The following is a 12,075-nucleotide window of genomic DNA, read 5'->3' as shown; positions in this document are numbered from 1 at the left end:
TCACTTATTCTCAAGTCAGATATCTGATTGGTAAGATGAAGCTAATGACTACCTGTCTACCTCCCAGGGCTATTATAAAAGTCAGAGAACGTGTGTGAAAAGAACTGTGTAAACCATACAACACTCTATAAAAATAAAAATTATTACTATTACCTCCCATGACAGCCTGTTGGACACATTGCACAGCTCTACTAATTAGAAAGAACTTCCTTATTTTGATCCAATATGGGCCTTTGTCATTTTGACTGTGTCTAATTGCATCTTCTGGAATAACCCAGAAGTGGTCCATTTCCTTATACCTAGTTGTATATTTGAAGACAATTGTTATCATTGCTCTCCAGTTATTTAGTTGTGTCTGACTCTTCATGGTTCTCTTTGAGGTTTTCTTGACAAAAATACTATAGTGGTTTATCATTTCCTTCTCCAGCTTGTTTTACAGATGAGGAAACTGAGGCAAACAGGGCTAAGTGACTTGCACAGGGTCAAATAGATCGTAAAAATGATTGAGGCCAGGTTTGAACTCAAGAAGATAAGTCTTCTTGATTCCAGTCCCAGTGCTTTTCCCACTGTACCATCTTGTTACCCCTAAGGATGGAAGCTAATGCTTGGTCCTATTTAGTCTTTTCCCTTCAAATGGCTAAATTTCCTCAGGTTGTCAAATTCCTATGAAAAGATTTCATTGCTAGACTGCTCACCGTCCCAATGGTTTTCCTTTGGATGGCAGCCTGTTCATGACCCTCTTAAAATATGGTGCTTATGATAATACAGGTAGAACCCAGATTGAATGGCTTGCCAACTCTAGGAGGAGGGAGGTAAGGATGACAATTTGAATCATATAACTTTGGAAAACTTGTGTGGAAATTTGTTATTACAAGAAATAAATATCTTTGTAAAAAATAATCAAATGTGATACTTAAGCCCCAGAAAAGAGCTAAAAAATGTCTATCTTCCCTTGGCATCAGAGCACCCGAGGTCAAAGCCCACATGGGATGCTTCCTACCTATAAAATCATTTAACATTTTGAGAGTTTAGAAAGTCTTGGACTGGATTGTTCTTTCCTGTTCTAGATCTCAGTCCCTATGTTCCCTCTTTTCAAAAGGAGGAGACTCTAGCTGTGACCTATTGCAGTTAGTTTATCAATAAACATTTATTGCTCTTTGCTCTTTGAGTATGATTCCAAATTGCCATCCAGAATGGTTGGATCAGTTCACAACTCCACCAGCAATGCATTAATGTCCCAATTTNAAACGCCACATGTCTATGCAGGGAAATGAGGGGTCAGGGAGGATTGACAACTCATACCCTTCAGAGGGTATGTCAGCTTCTCAGACCACCATGCTCTTGGTTCCCCGGATCTTTCTCAAGGAACACCTGTTACATGAAGGTGTTACCCTTCTGATAAGTTCATCTAATACTTCTGCTGACTCCCTAACTCAAGAGTTGGTGAAAGATCAGGTTTGGCTGCTATGGAAATCATTCTCTGCTGCTCCCTGAAAACAGAGCACTTGGGTTTCGGGTTTTGCCTTTATCTGATGGGACCTATTTCTCTGCGTTTCTCTAAGTTATTTGATTTGAGTTCTTTTCCATCTCGTCACCCCACCCCATCCACCATATTAATCTTCCTCCTAGAGCTTGGTGAGTCCCTGTGGGACACATGTGAGCAATTGTCTACATCAGCCTGCCTCATTTTGGAGAATTGTGCTTTGGAAGGCATTCTAGTACAACAGAAAGTTCTGGTGCTAGAGTCAGAAGATACAGATTCAAATCCTGCTTCAAATAGGTATTGTCCCTTTTGGCTTTGGGCAAGCTCATTATCCTCAGTTTCCTCCTCTATTAAATAAGAAAGTTAGTCTTAGATGGTTTCCAACACTAAATTTATGACTTAATTTTTCTGGTGAAAGGTAAGATTGTAGCAGAATCTTTTTCTTTTTTAGATGTATAGTTTCTGAAAGGATCAATTTCTCTAGCTTGATTTATAACATCAAAGAGCAGCTCAGAAAGTAATTTTGCACACTGATCATGGAAATTTGCAAAACTAGAATCCTATGACTAATAGAAGGCAGCTAGGTGGTATAGTGGATAAAGCTCTGGGTATGGAGTCAGGAAGACTCATTATTCTAGGTTCAAATTTGGCCTTAGACACTTACTAGCTGGATGACCCTGGGCAAGTCACTTACCCCTGTTTGCCTGAGTTTCCTTATCTGTAAAATGATATGGAGAAGGAAATGGTCAACCATTTTAATATCTTTGCCAAGAAAACCCCACATTGGGTCATACAGAGTGAGACACAACTCAAATGACTGAACAACAACAGTAACTACTAGAAGTATGTTTTATAGATATGGAAACCTCTTTGCATATCTATAAAATTCTTTTTATAATTTTATAGATATGGAAACCTTGTTCCATATGCATGGAGGCATGGAGAACTTAAATTATTTATTATTGATCATGCAGAAGTAGTTCATCATTAATTAGAACTGGAAGGGGACCTTATTAGTCATCAGGTCCATCCCATTTCTTTTACAGATGAGGAACTAAAACCTAGAAAGAAGTCACAGGCAAGACAGAGGAGACTAGACATCAGATCTCCTGTCTCTTAGTTTAATTTCTTGGTGGTGAGTGGTTTGTTATTTACTTCTCCAGATCATTTTACAGATGAGGAAACTGAGGCAAATAGGGTTAAGTGACTTACCCAGCATCATACAAATGAGATACCAAATGAGATATTGGACTTGAAAAGTTATATGAATGCCAGTTATTATTATCATCATCTTCATTATTATTACTAGTCACCAGACCTCTAGTCTAGTGATGACCTCATTCCTTCTGAGCTCCAGCAATGTTTATGGAACAGTGTAGAGGTGGACTAGAGTATATATTTAACAACCAGGCTCCTGGTGGGGAGGGGAAGTATACACATACACTTTCAAGTTTAACCTGAATTTTTAACACTTTCTTCAGCCTAGACCATAATCAAAACAACTGATCATGCTCTGATTTGTAGCTTGCTTTCTGATGTATAAATGCAGACAGTGAAAACTTAATAATCTATCCACAGAGGAGAACCTTTCAATTTAGCTCTTTCCATTATAAAATTGCCTTCCTTGATACTATTTGAATCATAAAATTTTAATAGTAATAAATTTGAGTAAATTTAAATTTATTTAATTTAAATGAAAATTTAAATTTGAAATTTAAATCAATTTAAGAATTTAAATAAATAAGAACGAAATTATTTAAATAAAAATCAAGAATTTAAATTTAAAATCTACATATTAATGACAAATAACCAACAGGAGTTAGGGTCATCCATTTGGATGCTTTCTCCCATCATGTAAATTACAACTCAGCCAAACCTGCCCATCTGGAAGAAAGCTCATTCATGCCCCACCTCAAGTTTGTCATAGGGAATTTATTTAACATGCTGGGAGTTTTCCTCATTTTTTCCTGAAATCACAAAGCTACAAGTAGAATACTCTGGCTGCCCACCTGCCATCTCTCCCCCTTTTGAATAGCTTGGTTTCTTCTCCTACCATTCATTTTCCTAATGGGTAAATAACAACAATAACACTATAATAATAAGCTGACAGAGTAGCTAGGTGGAGCAGTGGATAGACACCTAGGTCTGGAGTTAGGAAGACTACAGTTCAAATTTGGTCTTACACATTTACTAGCAGTCTGAGCCTGGGCAAGTCACTTAACTCTATTTGCCTCAGTTTTCCTTATTTGTAAAAAATGAGCTAGAAAACAAAATGCCAAACCACTATAATATCTTTGCCAAGAAAACCCAAATGGGGTTAGGAAAAGTCTTATATTAATGAAGAAAACAGAACAACAAAACAAAGAAACTAAGATTTATATGGTAATTGGTGATGTTTGTATAATGCTTTAATGATTCAAAATGTTTAGCACAGTGGATAGAGCACCATGCCTGGAGTTGGAAAGACCTGATTTTGAATCTGATCTCAGACACTTCTTACATGTGTGACTCTGGGCAAGTCACTTAACCCCTGCTTGCTTAGTCCTTGCCACTCTTCTATTTTAGAACTGATACTGCATCAAAAGATAGAGGTTTTTTTTTTAAAGAAAATTACCCCTAAGTATAACATTTATTCTACTATCCTTGCCTTAAATTTTCTCTCTTCTATGCATTTCTACTGATTAGAGTAGAACATAGCAATAAAACGGCTAAAGTACATAGAAGCAAGGGAGAAGAAAAGAGGAGAAATAAATAATTTAGAAAATAATCTAGAAAAATAATCTAAAAATAATCTACTAAATTCAAACAAATATTTAAAGCATCTACTGTATGTAAAGCATTGTGCTAGGTATGGGTGTACATAAGTGAAATGGGATAAAAGCTTTTAATTTGGTAGAAAGAATGAGATCTATACATTAAAAATTGTGAAATAAACTGTAGGATAATTGAGTCCATATAAGAGCTCACAGCATGAGAACTGGCCAATTCTACCTACCTAAGATGTCATGGACAGGGTAGTACATGAACTGGGTGTGGAAGGAAGAGAAAAAAAACTGCTAGTTATGAGTGGAGGACATCCAATTGAAGCACAGAAGGAAGGCAATATACTTGAAAGTGCTGGAGACAATGCTCATTGTCCAGTTTGACTAAAGCATTGAGTGAGTAAAGGAGAATGCCAGGAAATAAGGCATAAAAAGTATGCTGAAGCTACATAAAGGAGAATGTTGAATACTAAAATAAGAAAACTGAATTTTATGCTATAGATCAGTGAGAGCAAACCTCTTAGAGACCAAGTGCCCAAACTGCAACCCTCACACCTAATGTGAGCTGTCCCCTCACCTCAGACAGATGAGGAAGGAAGCGCTCCCATTGGGCTGCTGGTGGGTGATGTGAAAAATGCCCTCAGGTGTGGCAGGGAGAGGAAGAAGTGAAATGGCTAATTCTCTTAGGGAAATTATGTCAGCATCTGCCTGAAAGTCATATGGTAGAAGGGAAGTCTGGAAGCCAGAATCCTACTTAGGATTATACTACTACTCTAGTAGTAGAAGGGAGAGATGATGAGAACTTGAATGAAGGGTGTAATGCTACAAATAGAGAGAGAAGGACAGATTCTAGAGAGATTGTAAAGATAGAATAGATAGGACTTGAATTATTGGATGTGAGAAAAGCAAGAGTCCCTGGTAACTTGGAGAATAATGGTGTCATCAAAAGAAATGTCAAAGTTGGGACAATGGGGAGGTAGGATGAGAAGTTTTGGAAATATCCAAGTTGAAGTATTGGTGGGACATCCTGGTGAAGAAGTTTAGTAAACAACAGGAAATTTGGGACTGAAGTTTGAGGAAGAAATCTATGGTAAAGAATGAAAATTGGCAGTGAAATTTGTAATAAAGAAAAGATGATAATGAAAACAATGGGAAGATGAAATTTCAAAGAGGAAGGGGAAAGAGAGTGTCCAGGGTCACAGAGCTAGAAAGTTTCTGAGGCCAGATTTGAACTCAGGTCTTTCTAACTCCAGACCCAGTGTTCTATTCACTGGTGCCCTAGGTCTTCCTTGCTGAATCCAAATCTAATAATGGTTTGCGTATGCCCACCCTTAAGGGTAAGAGGAAAAAGAGGAAAAAGAAAAATAATTATTTTATTGGAAAAAGCCCAAGAAGGAACTGTCAGTCAAGAACACCAGAAGTCATCAGGGTTCTGGAAGTCAAGGGAAGAGAGAGTCCAGCTGTCAGAAAACAGCAGAGAAGAGAACATCCAGGGGGGAGTCATTGTCTAGTGCCACAGAAAATGTCAAGGAAGATGAAGACTGAGAAGAAGTCAGTGGATTTTGAAATAAAGTGCATTAATGACCTTGGAGGGTTTAGGTTCAGTAGAGTCATAGGGAAAGAAACTAAATTATAGAAGTTGATGAATGAATGGGCAAGGAAGTGTAGAAAGGAGGCATAGATTACACATGATGGAAATTTAGCAGTCAGGAGAAAATAATGGCTGAATGGGGGTACAAGAGTCAAAAGATGGTTTATTTTTAGGATTTCTTCTGAATAATTAATAGGCTGAGACATAATACAATGTTGAATATTTTAAAATGACTACCATGCTTTCACTTAAAGGATGCTATAACAGTCACAAAAAATTCAAGATTCACAATTCAAACCAGCAAATTGTGCGAGGTACTTTTTTTAGATATTAAAGCTAGAGGACATTTTAAGCACCATCTAGGTCAGGAATTCTTCATCTGAGATCCATTGATTACCAAAGAGTTCATGGATACATTTTAAGGGGCTGGTAAACTTTTATGGGAAAAAATTACATTTTTATTTCAATAAAAATTGACTTTTTTGTTATACATTTAAAATCATTACTTTGAGAAAGGGTCAATTCACCAGTCAACATGGTCCATGATACAACTGTGGCAAAGAATTTTTGATCATCAACCCCCTGATTTTACAGATGAGGAGACTGAGTACCAGGAAGTGACATAACTTGATTAAGGTATTAAAAGTTATTCCATGAATCAGTTTTGAGCTGGGACTCAAATCAGGTCAGTGTTATAACCATTATACTGTCTCTCACCATCAGATGCCCAGAATGAGTCTTTTCTATATATAGCATTTTCTGAACATTATAATTTCAAATTTTCACATATGCATATAAATAAATATAAATATACATGTATCTATATGTATATTTCCAATTCTTTGGATCTTTTCCTATTAGGTAGAGAGTAGAAATTTAACATCTGGGTAGCTAGGAGATACAGTGAGTAGAGAGAGCACTGGGAGAGGAGTCAGGAAGACTTAAGTTCAAATCTGTTCATCTCTGACACTTAGCTCTGTGACCCTGGGCAAGGCTACTTAACCTTGCTTGTTTCAGTTTCCTCATCTGTAAAATGTGCTGGAAAAGGAAATGGCAAAACCACTCCAGTACCTTTGCCAAGAAAATCCTAAAATGGAGAAGTGAAGAGTCAGATATGACTGAAAAATGAATGAACAACAAAAGTAAATTTATTGAGGGTACAACCACTAATGTGAATGAAAAATCCATGTTTAGATGGTTTTTGTTTTTATAAGCCCTTACCATGGCAAAGAATAGGAAACTGAGGGAATATTCATCAAATGGAGAGTGGTTGAACAAATTTTGATATATGTTGGGGAGGGAATAGTACTATTGTGTTCTAAAAAATGATGAGCAGGATAATTTCAGAAAAAGTTGGAAAGATCTATATGAACTGATGCAGAGCAAAATAAGCAGAAACAGGAGAACATTGCACATAGTAACAGCAATATTGCGGAATGATCAGCTGTGAAGAATTAGCTACTCTCAACAATACAATGATCCAAGACAATTCTGAAGGACTCATGACAAAGAATGCCATTCACATCCAGAGAAAGAACTGTTGGAGTCAGAAGCAGATCATAGCAAACTATTTTTCTCATTCTTTTATTTATGTATTTATCTTGGGGTTTTGATTTTATGTGAGTATTCTCTTACAACAGTGACCAATATGGAAGTATGTTTTGCATGATAATACATATATGACCTAGATCAAAATGCTTACCTTCCCTAGGAAGAGGGAGAGGAAAAGGAAGGAGAGAGACAATTTGGATCTTATAATTTTTTAAAAAGTATGTTGAAAATTGTTATTACAGGTAATTGGGAAAATAAAATATCTTTGAATAAAAAAAACCCCTCTTACCTACATTCTTAGAAACAATACTAATTTTTGGTTTCCAGGCACCCTCCTAGATAAGAGTTAGGCAATTGAGTTTAAGTGATTTGCCCAGGATCACACAGCTAGGAAGTATCTGAGATTACATTTGAACCCAGAACCTCCCATCTCCAGATCTGGCTCTCTATCCACTGAGCCACCTAGATGCACCCATTTTCAGTTTTTAAAATGTAATTTTACAACTTTCAAGTAAGGAACTGATAGTAATTGCCCAGAGAAAGGTCATCTTAGAATACAAAAATTTCCTTGGAATTGGTTTATTCTGTTGAGTAGGCTAAATATCTCTTTCCATTGTTAGCTTTTCTGCAGTATGGCTTTATTTAATAAACTCTTCCTTTGCAGAAAGCTGAAAATTAAACTTTGCTCCAAGTTCATTTTCAGAATTGATATAGCATATATATATATAATAATGATTTTCTCTATTTTTAAATAGGGAGAAGCAGCTTGGTATTGTGGATTATAGTCTGGCCTTGGAGTCAGGAATACTTAATTGCAAGTCCTGCCTCTTACAAATATAGACTATGAGAACTAGAGCTAATAATTTTATTTACCAGTGCCCTAAGAAAACATTTAAAACTATCTGCAGGGATGAAGGGAGTCTCCATACAGGAACTTTCATACACTAGTGAACTAATAGGTCAGGACCAAAGCAAAGCACTTTCTTTGAGTTACTGACAACTTTTAGGAAGGAAAATGAAACTCATAAACTAGAAATCTTATTCATTATTGGAAATCTTCTATCACTAATGACAACTTTTTCCTCTCTATCTCACCCACAAGACCTCTCTGTCTCTGTCTCTCTCTGTCTCTGTCTCTCTCTGTCTCTCTGTTTTTTATCCCCTGTTCAAAAGAAATGATTTTGATATTCAATCCTTTGGAATTACCAAGAACAAGAATATATACTAAGCAGGGCACCTTTCTCATCTCAAGGTAGGTTTTTTTTCCCCTCCCTGCAGTTTCAGACTTTTCCCATTGTGGTCAATCTATATAAGCTCAAAAAAATTCAGTCATTCGACTCTTAAGCCAAACATAATTGGGCCTTTGCCAACCAATCATACAAAGTCATTGTTGAAACATCCACATGTTTTCTTTCCCATCTTCACCTGGACTGAATTATCGAGAGTCACCAAAAAAGTTCCACAATTCCTTGCCTTCCCTCCCAATTTCATTCCCCTGAATTTCCCTTCAGAGTAAGGGAAAATAATGCCAGTTCTATAGTATCCAAATAATACTGCAGGCATCAAATCATGCAAAGTTTTTGGTAAAGCAAGAAAACAAAAAAGTTACCTCCTATTCTGAATATCCTCCACGGCTCCCTTTGAAAATGAGTGGAGACCAATTACATCACACACCGTCCCCAGTCTTCCTTGTAACCTTGTCCTGCCTCTGGTGGCACTCTTTCTAAGAAGCTGGTGTTTCCTGCTTCTGCCAATGGCCCTGCTGCCCTGCCCCCAGAGGGTACATGACACAATGCCACTTGCAAATGAAGGGGGATGGTCCAATCAGAAGGTGCAGCAAAACCCTGGAGGGATCCTGGGATTGAACAAAGAAATAAAAAAAGTTAAGAGATTTCCAAGCCCTAAAGTGGAGAATCTGGGCAAAGCAAAAAATGCAGCTACCAAAGTCTCAGATCCATGGCTGGGAGGAAGATCCAGACTCTCCTGCCTGGGGCAGCTGAGTCCCCACTCTGAACCAGGGTAGCAAGTAGATTACAGTCAGTTGCGTTTCTTTTCCCCTTCCATCTGTCCCCAGCACCAGCTTCCTCATTGCTAAAATCCTAAAGCTTGGAGGGCACTCTATTATCTATTTAAAAAATCAAAAGACAAACAGCCTCTTAGTTACCCCGTGACCTGAAACTCCTTTAGTCTCCCTGGATGCCCAGTTTCTGGTTCCCAGAACAACGACCTTGGGAGGTTGGGGAGAGTCAAAGACACAGTTCTGAATAGTATCCAGCTCTCCTGGACACTGATCACTAAAGAGCTAAGCCCAGTGCCTGCCTGCCTTCTTTCTTCCAAGCTCCACTTAAATGGTTGGCAGCTCCTGAATCTGGCAAGCATAAGGACTTCCTTATCACCACCCAGGGCTGCCTGATGAGTTGATCAACTACAAGCCTCTTTAGAAAAGAGCAAGGAGGAGAGAGAAGAGAAAAAAAAAAGAAAACCAGAAGGTGGAGAGGAGGAGGAGGGAGAAAGCCCAAGAGGAGGAGACCAGAGGAAAGGAAAAAAGAGAAAAGAGACTAGAGAGGTGGAAGGTCAATGGGAAGGATGATGAGGAGTAAGAGTAATAAGGTAGAGAAAGAGCATTAAAAGAATGGAAAGAGGGGTAAGGAGGAGGTGGGCAGAAGACCAGTTGAGGAGATGAAAGAAGGGTAAGGAGAAAAGGAGAAAAGAACACAGGAAGAGGAGGAAGAATAAGGAGAAGAGAAAGGAAGATCAAGAAGATGGAGGAGGAAGGGCAGGATGGATGAGGAAAGGCAGAGAAGAGGAGTGAGGAATGGAATAATAATAATAATAGCTAGCATTTACTTAGCAACTAAGGTTTGCAAAGCTCTTTACAAATATTATTTCATTTTCACAACAACCCAGGAGTTTGGTGCTTTTATCATCCCTATTTTATAGATGAAGAAACCAAGACAAACATGGTCATAGAATTAGCAAGTGTCTGAAGCTGGGCTTCAATTTTAGATCTTCCTGATTCCAGATACAGGAGGAGAACCTTAGGAGGAGATGAGAGTTGGGAAAAGAGTAAATCGATAAGATGTGGGTGTGGGGAGGAATATCAAGGGAGAATAAGATGATAGTGTGACCCTAGTGACTTCTCATTTCCCAGAATGGTAGGGAGGAGAAGCAGAAAGAGGGAGGAAGGCCAGGAGGAGGAATAATTGAGTCTGTGATTCTTGGAGAAGCAAGAGAAGGAGGTATTGGTCTAAGAGGAAGAGAGAGAGGAGAACAAAAGAAAAAAAAACTTGGGAGAAGGAAGTATCTTGATTATGCCATTGGCAGTCTGGTCCTGGAGGTCTTCCCACATAGGAGAGGGAGGAGGGAGAAGAAGAGACATACTGACTGAGGGGAATTGGTCTCCTTAGTGTTCACACCCTCCCCTCCTCCACCAGTATGCACTCTGGGAAAATACCAATAGTCACCTCAATCTGCAACCTGTTGTTTCTTGTCTCGTTGGTTTTTCCAGCTGCTGACAAGTAGAAAATCCAGGAGAGAACTCAGAGAGAGGCAATGTGCAGGACAGATTGGCCAACTTTCTGCTGTGTCCTGTAAGTGGCTTCTTGCTTGTCTAAGAAGCTCTGCCCTTCAAAACTGGTGTGACTTCCAGTCCTCAGAAAGATGCACCCACTATAGGACTGCCTCTTTTTTGGAACCCAGGATGGATTGTACTTGGTGGTGCCACTGACAAGCTCTCTCCTCCCTCTCTTCTTTTTTCTCCCTCTTTCCCCTCCTTCCTTTTCCTCCCTCCCTTTGTTCTCTCCTTCCTTCTTTCCCCCTTCTTTCCTATCTGACCCTAATTTCTCCCTTTTCATCTCTTTTGCTTTTCCCCTTCCAGAACTTGTTTTCACCCTTACAACAACAACTAATAATAACTACCAGCATTAATATAGTACTTTGTGGTTTATAACATGTTATCTTATGTTATCTTCACAAAACCTTGGAAAGGAAGTAATGTTATTATTCTTATATTACAGATGAGGAATCTGAGGCTGAGAGCATTTAGGAGACTTTTCAGAGTCACATAGCAAGTATCTGAGCAGGATTTGATGTCACACCTTCCTGCTTTAAAGTCTAGCACTCTAGCTACTGTTCCATCAATTGCCTTGTCTCCCTGATTTCCCAGGCCATCACCTTTGAACTTGTCTGACTTTCTTCTCCTCAAAATCTTGATCTGATAGTTAACCAGTTCAATTTCATTGTCCTTTATCCGTGGGTACTTTGTTCTCTTGTCCTATTGCTTAACTAGGCAGTGATAAAATTTGTGGTCTCTCTCCTTACCCCTGAATTGTGGATTTCTAGTCACATCACTTTCCAGATTGCCACCCTGGGTTGGTAGAAGCAACCTTATTTACTTTTCCTATTACTTTATTGAAATGGAGAACTCAGACAGCTGTGCTAATTGGGTCCACTACAAAATTATGCTACCTAATCTCCATTAGGCTTTCATTTCTGTAGAACCAATACTCTTTGCTGAATGACTCTCTAACTTACTGAGTCTATTACTAAGTATATCTCCTTTGCTCAAGCCACCCATTTTTGCTTTTTCCATTTCCTTTATTTTTATTTTTTAAAAATAATCCCTACTTTCCATCTTAGAATTGATATTAAATACTGGTTCCAAGGCAAAGAATGGTAAAGGCTGGACC

General features: G+C 38.4%; 1 protein-coding gene across 1 annotated transcript in view; it reads right to left on the bottom strand.

Moving 5' to 3' along the window:
* Positions 1-9,074, bottom strand: part of BBOX1 (gamma-butyrobetaine hydroxylase 1) — an 81,369-nt gene extending 72,295 nt beyond the window's left edge. The window contains exon 1 of the mRNA XM_044681842.1: positions 8,997-9,074. The gene's annotated coding sequence lies outside the window, so the exon portion shown is untranslated. The remainder of the gene's footprint in view (positions 1-8,996) is intronic.
* Positions 9,075-12,075: the final 3,001 nt, after the last annotated feature.

This window comes from Gracilinanus agilis, chromosome 6 (assembly GCF_016433145.1).
Source record: "Gracilinanus agilis isolate LMUSP501 chromosome 6, AgileGrace, whole genome shotgun sequence".
In the NCBI taxonomy this organism is placed as follows: Eukaryota; Metazoa; Chordata; class Mammalia; order Didelphimorphia; family Didelphidae; genus Gracilinanus; species Gracilinanus agilis.
Note: the sequence above shows the minus strand (reverse complement) of the source record. Positions and strands in the feature narration are given on the sequence as shown.